This window comes from Gorilla gorilla, chromosome 2 (genome assembly GCF_029281585.2).
Source record: "Gorilla gorilla gorilla isolate KB3781 chromosome 2, NHGRI_mGorGor1-v2.1_pri, whole genome shotgun sequence".
Taxonomy (NCBI): domain Eukaryota; kingdom Metazoa; phylum Chordata; class Mammalia; order Primates; family Hominidae; genus Gorilla; species Gorilla gorilla.
This window is the reverse complement of record NC_086017.1, coordinates 78,000,956-78,013,550: the sequence shown is the minus strand read 5'-3', so window position 1 is coordinate 78,013,550 and position 12,595 is coordinate 78,000,956. Positions and strand designations below refer to the sequence as shown.

Sequence of the window (12,595 nt, the reverse complement as noted above, 5' to 3'; positions counted from 1 at the left end):
TTCCTCTTTCAAAAAGAATGTTTCTGCCAAGTTTTCTCAAAAAGTACTTTAAAAAAGAAAGAAAAAAAAAAAAGACTGCTCCAGGGTTCCTGCTGACATAAAGGGCATGTTGGATATGCAGCTGCCTGTCAGGCACAGTCATGAGGGTCCACAGGGACAGGGACACAGAGGAACCAAACTAGGTTATGGGTAAAAGTACCCTGGAATTCTAGGATCGGCAGGGATCTTAGGAGGTCATTTAGTGCATTCCTTTGTCTCCAGGAATGACTCATCTTTCTCTATTAATTTAAAACAAGATTCATTCTATTTTAGGGAATCTGTAAAACAACTACTGTTACTCTTGGTTTGGCTCAGTGGCTCTCAACCAGGGGTTATTTTTCCCACTCTCTTCCCCACCCAAGGAACACTTGGCCATGTCCGAAGACTCTTCTGGTTGTCATAACTGGGGATGTCATAACTGGCATCTGGTAGGTTGAGGCCAAGTATGATGTTAAGAACCCTACAATGGACACAACAGTCCCCACGACAAGGAATTATCTGGCCCCAAAGTAAATATGCTGAAGTTGATAAATTTTGCAAAAGAGAGAAAGGGAGACGATTGTGCTTTGTATATTGCTGTCAGAGTGTTAGTAGAAGGATGGATAATGTGATGTTTAAGAATACAAGGGCCTATCCTGTAATGGGACTAAATTGCTTATGATTCAGAATCATAATTCTTCATAAGCCAATGTAGTACCCATTTTTTGTATGTGTGGCCCGACTGTCATAAATCCCTACTTAGCTATTAGACAGTAAGTGCCATGAGGGTAGAAAGTATATATGGTTAATCTCTATTCTTCCAGGACCTACCACAGGGAATAGCACATAGTGGGTATTTAAAATGTTTTATATTTCTCTATCTAAAACTTTAAGTCATCTAGTTATGTAAAAATAGCAAGATGGATTTTCACTAAATAAGGAATATGTACTTGAGATTTTCTGTCTTGAACTTAAAGGCCATTTTGTGTACTTGATATTTTGGAGTTCCCTAGGTGAGGCATCTTAAAGAGTCTTCCAGAGCAATTGAAACCAAGAAGTTTTTGTGACTGTAAGTGGGGCACGACATGTTACATATATGAAAATTTTGTACACTAAAAAAATAAATAAATAACGATTTCCCACGTGAGTCGCAAAGTGAAAATCACAGGAGCAGATTCTCCAAATTGTGAATGTTGCTTTGCTTTCCAGAAGGGCAACCCTGTTTAATTATGCACCGGTCCACTCCATGGAAATGAGCTGCCTCTGAGAGGAATATCTTAGAGATTCAGAGCTGAGCAATTCAAGGCATGGGGTGTATTTAAAGTGCTCTTGGAAAGCTACCAACTACCACTATCATAGACACAATCCATTTCTGTTTTAACAGGAACTTCTTTAGCCCACCCTGTTAGAGTAGGAGGTTTTGCCAACTTCCTTTAGACTTTAATTGATAACACACAAATCTGTTGCCACAGATGGCTGGGTGGGCAGCATCTGAAGCTGAGATCTAGAGAAAGGCTTCCCACCCCCAGCAAATGCAAGAACGTTCAAGGACTGCACATGCACAGTGCACCATGGAAACAGAATTGAAGGAGGAGCTCTGGGCGCCACACTAAAGCACAGGGGGTTTGGATGAAAGGCGTCCTCAAATGCAGAAGGTTGCAGGTTCCCAGCTTGCCTTTCCATCACATGCAAATAAGACGCATGGTTTTGAATCCTAGTTATACCAGCTACTAACTGTGTGATCTTGGGCACTTTAACTTCTCCAAGTTTCACTTTTCCCATATGCAATAGAGATTTATATTAACATTTTCCTTTGGATATTTAGAGAAGCTTGAATGAGAAACAAAGCAATTTTTTTCATTAGTTATTAGCATTTCCTCATGTATGGAACAAAACTACCCTGGAGATAATCTCTATTCTTTTTTATCTTTCCCCAATATGCCATGTGGGATCTAGGTAACTCCGCTAAGCTAGAGGTAAAAGGGCAGAAACCAAAAGTCAAGGAGTTTGGTAACTTCAGATTCTTCAGAGATTACTGATGGAGATTCACAACATGCCAAGTGCTCACAAGAAGCTAAAAGTGACCTGGGAGGGAGAACATCTTAGAATGAGGATAAAATTTGCTGAACTGGTTCTTTTCAGTGGCAGATGACTGAAGTCAATCAAAGCTGCCTTAAGGAATAAATAGGAAGACACCTGTCAACCCTCATCAGAGATGAGAAGCACAGTGGAAAGCTTCAAGCCAGGTGGTATCCAATTATTCAAAAGGAAGAATCAGGACTCTATCTCTTTCAGTGTTTGGCCTTGCTTTCTTCTGTGTTGGCTTCACTGTCAGCAAGGTTCCCTGAAGCAGTGGCCCTGAGGAGCTCCAAGCCTACATCCTTTCACTGTCAAGGGCAGCAGACCAAAACTTATCTTTCTCAATAACTCTGGTATAGGTATTAGGATTTAGTCTGATTTGATCAGGCCTAGGTCGTGTGTCTAGTTGGGCCGTGGGCATCCCACCAGAACTGGGTAGATTGTAAGGGCAGAGGAGTTATCAATAAAAGGAGAGACAGAAGTCAGTTAGGCAAAAACAGAAGCATCCACTGCACTTGCTGACGACCTGAGTTCTCTCTCTTAATAAAGGGTTTGTCTACTTCTTTCTCTCCTGTCATATAATGAGGATGATTATGGAATTGAGGCGAACAAGGCCTGGAACTGTGAGTATATTATGTATAGCTGGGCTGAAAGGAGATTCTTGTGAGGTATATACATCTCATTAAAGAAGTGTCCACCTTAGACATAGGGGCCACATAAATGTTGCTTATTTCTTGTGCAGCAGTTTGACTACATGAGAAAAGTAGATTCTCACAAGCTGCTGTCCACCATTGACCCGTGGCACCTGTTTGGTTATTCTTAGACTCCAAAGAGCTGAGGTTATTAATGCCAGAAGGGGAGACTAGCTTAGGTACAGTACTTTAAGTATAAATTCAGTCTGACAACCTCATAGGCAAGCAGAAATTTGTATTCATTCTAGAAAATTTCTGCCATGTCGTTCTCTAACTCAGGTTTGGTACGTTTCTTTTTAAGCTCATTGAAGTCACTTTAACAAATTATACATGGTTTTAAAGACAGCAGAGCACCTGGGATTCTTAGTTGTATAGAGTGAATGATAGGAAGCAGCAGGGCAGTAAAGGGGCTAAATGCCAAGATTTTGAAGGTAGGTATAGTGGGCTGTAAAGCCCTGGGCAAATTATTCAACTCCCATGAGACCATTTGCTCTTCTATAAATTAGAGACAAGGTTAATACTGACTATTGCCACTGAGCACCTTCAATGTGTCCTAGTCTTAGTGCTTTATGTGCTTTAATGCACTGAATTCTCATACCCAACTCCATGAGGTAGCCATCATTACCTTCATTTTACAAATGGTGGCACAAGAAGTTTAGGAACTTGACCAAAGTTGGAAGTCAAGTAAGTGGCAGGAAAGTGCTCAGCCCAGGACTCATGCAGGGTAGGCACTCAAAAAATGTTTGCACTGGGAGAAGAGTTGGTAATACATGCACTTCCTCTTTTAGAAACGTATAGTCCAAATGTAGAGGATATCATCCAAGATGACTGAGGAGGAAAACGTATGATTCCTCATTGGAAAATGCAGTAGCTTAATCTTTCCAGAGGAGGAGGTTTGTTTTCAGATTCTAGTAAGAGAGCATCATACTCAGCCACCTCTGAAAAACTGCCCAAGCTTCTTCCTTCGGAGTTTTGGGAGCAGATCACCTTTATATGCAGTAAGTGAAGAAAGGCATTGGCCCCAAAGCCTGCTGTATTTTCTGAATCAACTTTGATAACCAACGTCAAGTGCTGTTGTCACCAAATTACCCTCCCACGTAGGCTGTGAATAGATGATATGACAGGCTAAAACCTCATATTAACTGAGGCCACCTCAATTAACCCACTATGTATTCTTCACTGCAGTTTGAGATGCAAGAGTGAAACTTGCATCGAACCACAGGAAAGCCAACTTGGGTGACATCTACTATTTATTGACATATTTAGAATCTCACTCCAGTATTTCATTTAGTCTTAACAACCACTCCATGAGGTACTATTATTATCTCCATTTTGCCGATAACAAAACAGGTTCTTTGACATTACCCAATATCACATACAGCTAGTAAGCCATAGAGCCAGCCAATAATAAACAACTTATACTCTTAACCACTGTATTCTCAGTTTCCCACATTGACATGGGTTGAAATAGAGCAGGAGATGAGTTCAGATAAGTAAGATGAGGCTTGTTATTGATTGCTTGGGATTCCTGTAACAAACTCAAGGCTTAATCAAAATGCAAAAACTAAAGCTGGCATAATTACATGATCTTAACTTTTTCATGCCCTTAGGGTATTCAAGTCATGAAAAAATTGCTGAGGCCCAAGAAATCTCCTAGTTCATTCTATAAAAGGAAGCAATCTAAGTGTCCCAATTATAATTAGCAATTCCATATATTTACTTCTTTTTTTTAAGAAGAGAATAAGGAAAGAAATGGCCACAGACTCTTTCTTTATTATAACAAGACCCACTGTGCCCAAAGTGAATCAATATTTCCCCATAATGTTACTTGTTTTCCATTGAATTCTTGGCAAATTATACAGAGAAAAGCAATGCTTACAGACATTATTACATTGGTGTTAGGTGGGGAATTATTCATTCCTACATATTATTGAAACAGTGTTCACTCTACGGAACCTATTCCCAACTCTAACTTCCAGTGGTGTGTATTTCTCCTCTTACTGCTATTTAAATACACAATTACTTTCTAAAGTTAATTGATCTGATATTTGGTATGTCAATGTTTGCAAGAGATAACATAAATAAATATTATGTATATAATGATGGATATAACAATGCAGTAGAAATTCATTTCCTAATGGAATTTTCTTAATTAGAGTATGTTGGTGTTTCCAGAATTCCAAAGGCACATCTAAGATATAGGACAAAAACAATCTGCCTGTTTCTACATGGTCACACTCAAGGGCAGTAATTAACGAAGCAGAGGAACTGTCAATATGCTGGTTCATTCTTAGTTGCTCCCTTTGACAGAGGCCTATAGAGCCTCAGTTTCACTACTCCTGGCAACTTCCAGTAATGTCAAACATATCCTAACTCTACCCTGAAAAGACTTGTAATGATTTAGTCCCTTACTAAAGGCAACCTTACTGTTATGAAAACCAACTATCAATAGTAGCAAACATCAAGGGCAACTTCCAGTATTAGTGAATACACACCATGTGCTCAGTTCTGTGCTAAGTGCTTTATACTAGTTATTTTATATAAACTGCTCATGTAGACGGAGTTTCCATCTTATACATGAGGAAACAGAGGCCAAGATAGTAAATAACTTGTCTCATGTTCCATCAGCTCGTAAGTGGTGGAGTTAGGATTCTAATCCATCTCTGCTTAATTCCAAAGCTCACAGTTTTAAAAATTGCTCCACCACCTTTTACATAAACTAAACAAAATGGCTAAAGAAAATCAGCCTTGATAACAAACATTTCGTGTTTATTAGTCAGGATAGAAGAAGCTGTGCTGTGGTAACAGACAATCCCAGAATCTTTGACTAAACATAAGCCACAAAACCCGATGTACAATATGTTACTTTCCTAGAGCTCTGTATTCATTGCAGTGCTCCTGGTGACTTTTACCTTGTTGCTCCACCATGTCAACATGTTTCTCGTGGTGAGGCACCTAAAATCTGAAGGGATCTTGCACTAGCTCTTAAATGCTTCAGCCTACAAATAGCACATCAGTTCTACTCTTGGCCACTTCTTATCACATGGCTCTGCTCAACTCCAGAGAGGCTGAAGAATATGGGGGAAAACATGGATATTCACTGAGCAGCAAATGTCTCTACTATGAAACTCTCAATGATTGTTAAGTAGGAAGAGACCTAATGGGCTGCTTTCTCACCTTAGGTATATACAAATATATTCCACTAGGCGTTTTCAAATTCTTTGCCCTAATTTTCGGGAAGTAAATATCTACTCATTGAATCCACTTTTTTTTTTTTAATAGTAGCGAAGATTAGTCATGTGTAGTAACAAAGAATTGGGATATTCGGCTATAAGAAAATACTTTTCATAAAGGTAACTGTGGAGTAGCAAGGCATGGATCTGGACATCTTTAGTGCTTTAGGGCTACTAGCATAACATTGCTATTTTTCTCTCAACAGTTTTTATGGGGAAAAGATCAAGTTTAAGTGCCAGCCAGATGTGAAGATGACCTATTTGGGCCTTTCCTTACAGGCCTCTTGTGATTTACTGTTTATGGTTCACTTTCTGGCCACAGCTGACCAACACTACCACAGGTTCAAAGGACGTCCACATGAAGGCAATGACTTGTGTGATAGGCATCTTTCCTTTCATCTGTTTCTACTTCACTCAAACCTAGAGGTAAGATTTCAGAGTGGGAAAACCTCTGCATCTATACATTTACTAGTCTTAGTTTCATTTGTGTTTTCTGTACTCCAGGAACCTATCAAGTTTCTAGAACTTTCTATCATGCAGTATTGCACGGTCCCACTTCTTACTGCTGCTGTTACTCACAGGTATGCTGCAATTTAGAACATACTTTCTCAGCTTAAAGACAAACTCTCATTTTCTGAATATAATCCAATGGGATAAATTATTTAAGAAAGCCAAAACATTGAAGGGAGGTCAACACTTGTCAAGGCTTGCTCTTTAATTATAAAATTGAAAGAACAACAAAAAATAGAACCTTTGGGAACGAAAAGAAAAAAAAAGCAGGACATCTATATGAAATAGTTTGAAGTGACTGAATGCTTGAGGTTTTTTTGTTTTGCTTTGTTTTTCTGTTTAGAGGAGTCTCTTAACTTATTCCGTGAGAACAGGAGAGAGATTTTTCCCATAAAGTACTCCTATTTCTGGATCTTGAGCAAAGAGTTTAGAAAACAATATTCCTCAGACATAATAGGAAAATCATTCTGGTGCTTTCAGTCTTCTCTTTTAAAAACTTATATTCTTGAAAAATTATTCTGAGATTTTTCCCTCAGCCAAATCCTTTGGGTCTGAGTGGCTGATGACAGTCCTTAATGAATAGGTAAAAAGAACACTGAAGTATCCTTTGAAATTGCAGCAAACCACTGGGCTAAAACTTGGTATCAACTGCAATACAGATTAATTGATCCAAACCATGTCTCTCCAAGATGTACACTGATGGAAGAGAGAATCCAATGCACAGAGTGAATTTTAATCACTTCTTTTTGACCCATATCCATGGAAGTAGGAGGTAAATTAAGCAAAAGGAAAAAAAAATCTTCTGCGCTTTCCCTGGTGTCTGTTACTCCCTCCCTTTTTCCATTTAGGAACTCAAACACACATATTCCACTTCCTTCCCAATGTGTTCATTTTAAAAAGAGAGAAGCAACGAGTGCGCCCTGTGAAGGGGTTGCCATGGAGAAGCCTTTCCAGGTAAAGAACAGTCACTACGGAACAGTGGCATGCAACTTGTCAGCAGAAAGGCTGCAGCGGCCCCAGAGCGATCATAATTTCTGTCCCCACTAATATAAATACAACCACATTTCTGCTGGTCTCCAGAAAAGGCTCTGTCCTTTTGTGGGTGTACCTTTACTTTACAGCAGAGCTTCAGCCTGACTATTTGCATTTAAGTCAATGTATATTTCAAATGCATGCACAGGGTGCCATATTTAACCGAACCCTAATGACAATGCTTTGTTGAAAGCCTTTCCTCCTCCTATATAGCATTTCTGTTTTCGGGTTGCTTATATTGGTTTAAACTTATAGAATTCTGACTCCTGACCTCTGCCAGTGTGAAGGAAATATAGGTCTATCATGTGTTGCCTTAGTTTGCCCTCATTCTTGAAACTAGGCTATCAGTCAAAATCAGAAGAATTTTGACTGGTAATTGACTGATAAAAAGAAAACTATTCTATTTGCCCTCATTCTTGAAATGAGCTATGAGTCAAAATCAGAAGAATATGTGCAAGTCAATCTTTCTGAAATTCAATCTGTTTTTCTCTGCTGGCTGAGAACTATTTAAGAATATGTAAGTAAATTTAGGCTTGTTCATTAGACTTCAGCAAAATTTCCCCGGTTTTAATGAAAAGAAATACATTTATATGCACATAAGATTCACCTCCCCCCAAATGTGTGTGAAACATACATCTGGCATCATATCTACCATTGTTTAAATGTAAAAGAAAAAGGGAAATTTTGATAAATTAAAAGAAATGAAAAAATGGCTATTGTCATTCAGTAACAGCTGTTTAAACAAACTGCTGTTCAGAAAGCCAAAATGGTTTAATCCTTAAAGGATCAACTTCCAACTTTGAGCATACAAAAAATACCACTGATATTTCTTAAGCATCTATTGTATTACAAGCACAAGGCTAGGTATTTTCGTTAATCCTCAAAGCAACTCTATGAGATGGTGGTTTACAAGCAAGAAAATAGAGGCTTGGAGCTGCTATGCAACTTGTCAAGTTAATTCTATTGTGCTAGAGCCAACCTGGGGGTTTGAACCTGGGTCTTGTAGACTCTAGAGTGTGTGCTTCTTTTTCCATGCTGCCTGGAAATCAGGAAATTCCCAAATTCAAATGCAGGATCTCAGATATGCAAAGCATGTGCCTGCCCTACCACTGAGTCCTGGGACAATGTCAAAGAAGAAATTATAGGCTTTGTTTGGCCAGAGCTAGCTACCCTGGAGATGTATTACAGTAGATGTTGTTTGATGACTACCCGAAATCGATTTTCCCTTCTCTTTACTAACAGGTGGCAACGTGCCCAGTTAAAAAAAACTGCATTTTCCAGGCTCTCTTACAGATATGTGTGGCCAGTGGAATGTAAGTAATTCAGCAAAGCTTTTTAAAAGAGTCTTACTTGGCTGAAATGAGACCTTTTTGCTTCTCCCCCTGCCTTGTTCTTCCAATCTAGAACACCACCTCCCTAGCCACCAATGGCTGAAAAATGAGCAATAAGTCATAATCACAAAGCAAGCCAGAAGATAGAAATCACATACTAAGAAATTTTGCATGCCTAAAGACAGTGCTTGAAGTTCAAGCATCATGTTATGTAAAAGAAAAATTAACTTCTATCTTATTTAAGCCACTATTATTTGGGGTTTCTTTCAAATGAAGCCAAAACTAGTTTCAACAGAAACTTACATATTGTTTGAATAAGAAAGAAAAGGGAACTGATTCATGTCCTTACCTTCCCAATGACAGTAACCTCCTGGAGGCTAGAGACCCTATCTCTTATATTTCCTTTTAATATCTCCCCAGCATCTAGAATTTTTCCAGACAAATAGCATGGAGTTGATAGGTATTTGTTTACTTGACACAGTGGCCATTTTAGAAGAAGCACTGAGCAAAGTCTAACTTTCTGGATGTCAGCTTTTTTTAAAGCTAAACCCAACTTAAATATTCTAACTATAAGAAAACGTATCCTGGACAGATTCCAGCAGGCCACTGACACTGACTGACAGTAAGAACCAACCGTTCCTCAACCTGAAGAAAGCAAGAACCCAAAATTAAATTTCTCTGTCTAAATGTCAGTGGCTAACAAAGGAGCTATATGGATCTTTAAATAATTACAGTTGGCAAAGAAACAACCATATGTACGTGTATATATATAATATGTATACACACACACACGCAGGCAGTACTTTTAGAAACTTATCCTATTAAGAATTTGAATGTGACTTGAGTGTTGGTCTCCTGATTTAACCTCCTTTCCTTTCAGAACTCACTGTGTCCTTGTTCACCTTCAGAACATTGAATCCATTCACTATCAAATCTCCAATCTCCCTTCCACTCTTGTGCCCACTTTGCATATTCACTCTTCCCTTTTGCACAGGCCATTCTAGAAGGCTTTCCTCTCTAGCCAAGGACTCCAATCAATCAATCATTGTTTTTTTTTTTCTCATTTTTTTTTTTCCAGTTGTCATCACACTTGTCATTTCAGCTGAATCCTATCTCTACTCTGAGGTCCAGTCCAACTCCCACACTTTTCAAGGGTCCAGTCCTGACCATTATGACCTCAGAAATATCTTCATCTTTTGTGAGTCCCTCTTTCTTTAACTCTCTGTCCAATTAATTGTATCTTTACTTAGAACTACCCTTTTTCATATGGATATTATGTCCCCTCGGCAAGTTTCTAAGGTTTTTGAGGGCAAAGACTGTGTCCTCTGCCACTTTGGCATCCATGGACTGCCATGCTCCCTAATATCTAGCAAGCTTTTGTTAGTGAGGGCAGTTTGGTTGTTTGCCTTTGGGGTTTGGATACAAAATCAATGTGCAAAAACCAAAAGCATTCCTATACACCAATAATAGGCAAACAGAGAGCCAAATCATGAGTGAACTCCCATTCACAATTGCTAAAAAGAGAATAAAATACCTAGGAATCCAACTTACAAGGGATGTGAAGGACCTCTTCAAGTAGAACTACAAACCACTGCTCGAGGAAATAAGACAGGACACAAACAAATGGAAAAACATTCCATGTTCATGGATCAGAAGAATAAATATTGTGAAAATGGCCATACTGCCCAAAGTAATGTATAGATTCAATGCTATCCCCATCAAGCTACCATTGACTTTCTTCACAGAACTAGAAAAAGCTACTTTAAATTTCATACGGAACCAAAAAAGAGCCCATATAGCCAACATAATTGTAAGCAAAAGGAACAAAGCTGGAGGCATCATGCTACCTGACTTCAAACTATACTACAAGTTTACAGTAACCAAAACAGCATGGTACTGGTACCAAAAGAGATATATAGACCAATGGAACAGAACAGAGGCCTCAGAACTAACAACATACATCTGCAACCATCTGATCTTTGACAAACCTGACAAAAAAAAAGCAAGGGGGAAGGATTCCCTGTTTCATAAATGGTGTTGGGAAAAGTGGCAGCCATATGCAGAAAACTGAAACTGGACCCCTTCCTTACACCTTGTACAAAAATTAACTCAAGATGGATTAAAGGCTTACACATGAGACCTAAAACTATAAAAACCCTAGCAGAAAACCTAGGCAATACCATTCAGGACATAGGCATGAGCAAAGACTAAAACACCAAAAGCAATGGCAACAAAATCTAAAATTGACAAATGGGATCTAATTAAACTAAAGAGCTTCTGCACAGCAAAATAAATTATCATCAGCGTGAACAGGTGACCTACAGAATGGGAGAAAAGTTTTCTAATCTATCCATCAGAAAAAGGGCTAATATCCAGAATCTACAAAGAACTTAAACAAATTTACAAGAAAAAAACAAATGACCCCATCAAAAAGTGGGCGAAGAATATGAACAGACACTTCTCAAAAGAAGACATTTATGCCACCAACAAATATATGAAAAAAAGCTCATCATCACTGGTCATTAGAGAAATGCAAATCAAAACCACAGTGAGATACCATCTCACGCCAGTTAGAATGGTGATCATTAAGAAATAGGAAACAACAGATGCTGGAGAGGATGTGGAGAAATAGGAACACTTTACACTGTTGGTGGGAGTGTAAATTAGTTCAACCATTGTGGAAGACAGTGTGGTGATTCCTCAAGGATCTAGAACCAGAAATACCATTTGACCCAGCAATCCCATTACTGGGTATACTCAAAGGATTATAAATCATTCTACTACAAAGACACATGCACACATATGTTTATTGCAGCACTGTTCACAATAGCAAAGACTTGGAACCAACCCAAATGTCCATCAATGATATACTGGATAAAGAAAATGTGGTACATATACACCACGGAATACTATGCAGCCATAAAAACGATGAGTTCATGTCCTTTGCAGGGACATGGATGAAGCTGGAAACCATCATTCTCGGCAAACTAACACAGGAACAGAAAACCAAACACCACTTGTTCTCACTCATAAGTGGAAGTTGAACAATGAAAACACATGGACACAGGGAGAGGAACATCACACACTTGGGTCTGTCCGGGGGATGAGGGGCTAGAGGAGGGATAGCATTAGGAGGAATACCTAATGTAGATGACGGGTTGACGAGTGCAGCAAACCACCATGGCACGTGTATACCTATGTAACAAACCTGCACGTTCTGTACATGTATCCCAGAACTTAAAGCATAATAATAAAAAAAAGGTTAAAAAAATAGGGAGTTTATATGATCATTCCTATTTCACAGGTAAAAAAGCTGAGACACAGAAACTAAGCAATATACCCCATTCTACGTCTGCTAAATGGCAGAGCCAGGATTCCCAGCGAGGCTCTTGGGCTCTAAAAGCTGAACTCTAGCCAGGATACTACAGTGATTGTAAGGCATGAGCCTTGAACGCTGATGGCTGTATGCAGCCCAGCCCCTCTGCAGCAGGGCTCACAGAGCATCCGACTCTGCCTGCTCAGTAGCTAAGGTCTGGGCTTATTCTTTGTGGATGTAAGAGCTCACAGCAACAGCTAAAAACTTTGCTTAATCTACTTGGGAGCAGCACTAGTAAGGACAGTAGCAGTTTGAAGAAGAGCTGAAGCATGGCAGTGGGGAGTCTAAAAATAAAAATAAGGATGCAGGAAGGGTAATACTTGA

The 12,595-nt window shown here is 39.1% G+C and overlaps 1 protein-coding gene across 2 annotated transcripts in view; it reads right to left on the bottom strand.

Annotated features, from left to right (window-relative positions):
• TAFA1 (TAFA chemokine like family member 1) overlaps positions 1 to 12,595 on the bottom strand; it is a 543,464-nt gene that overhangs the window by 402,637 nt on the left and 128,232 nt on the right. The window lies entirely within an intron of this gene.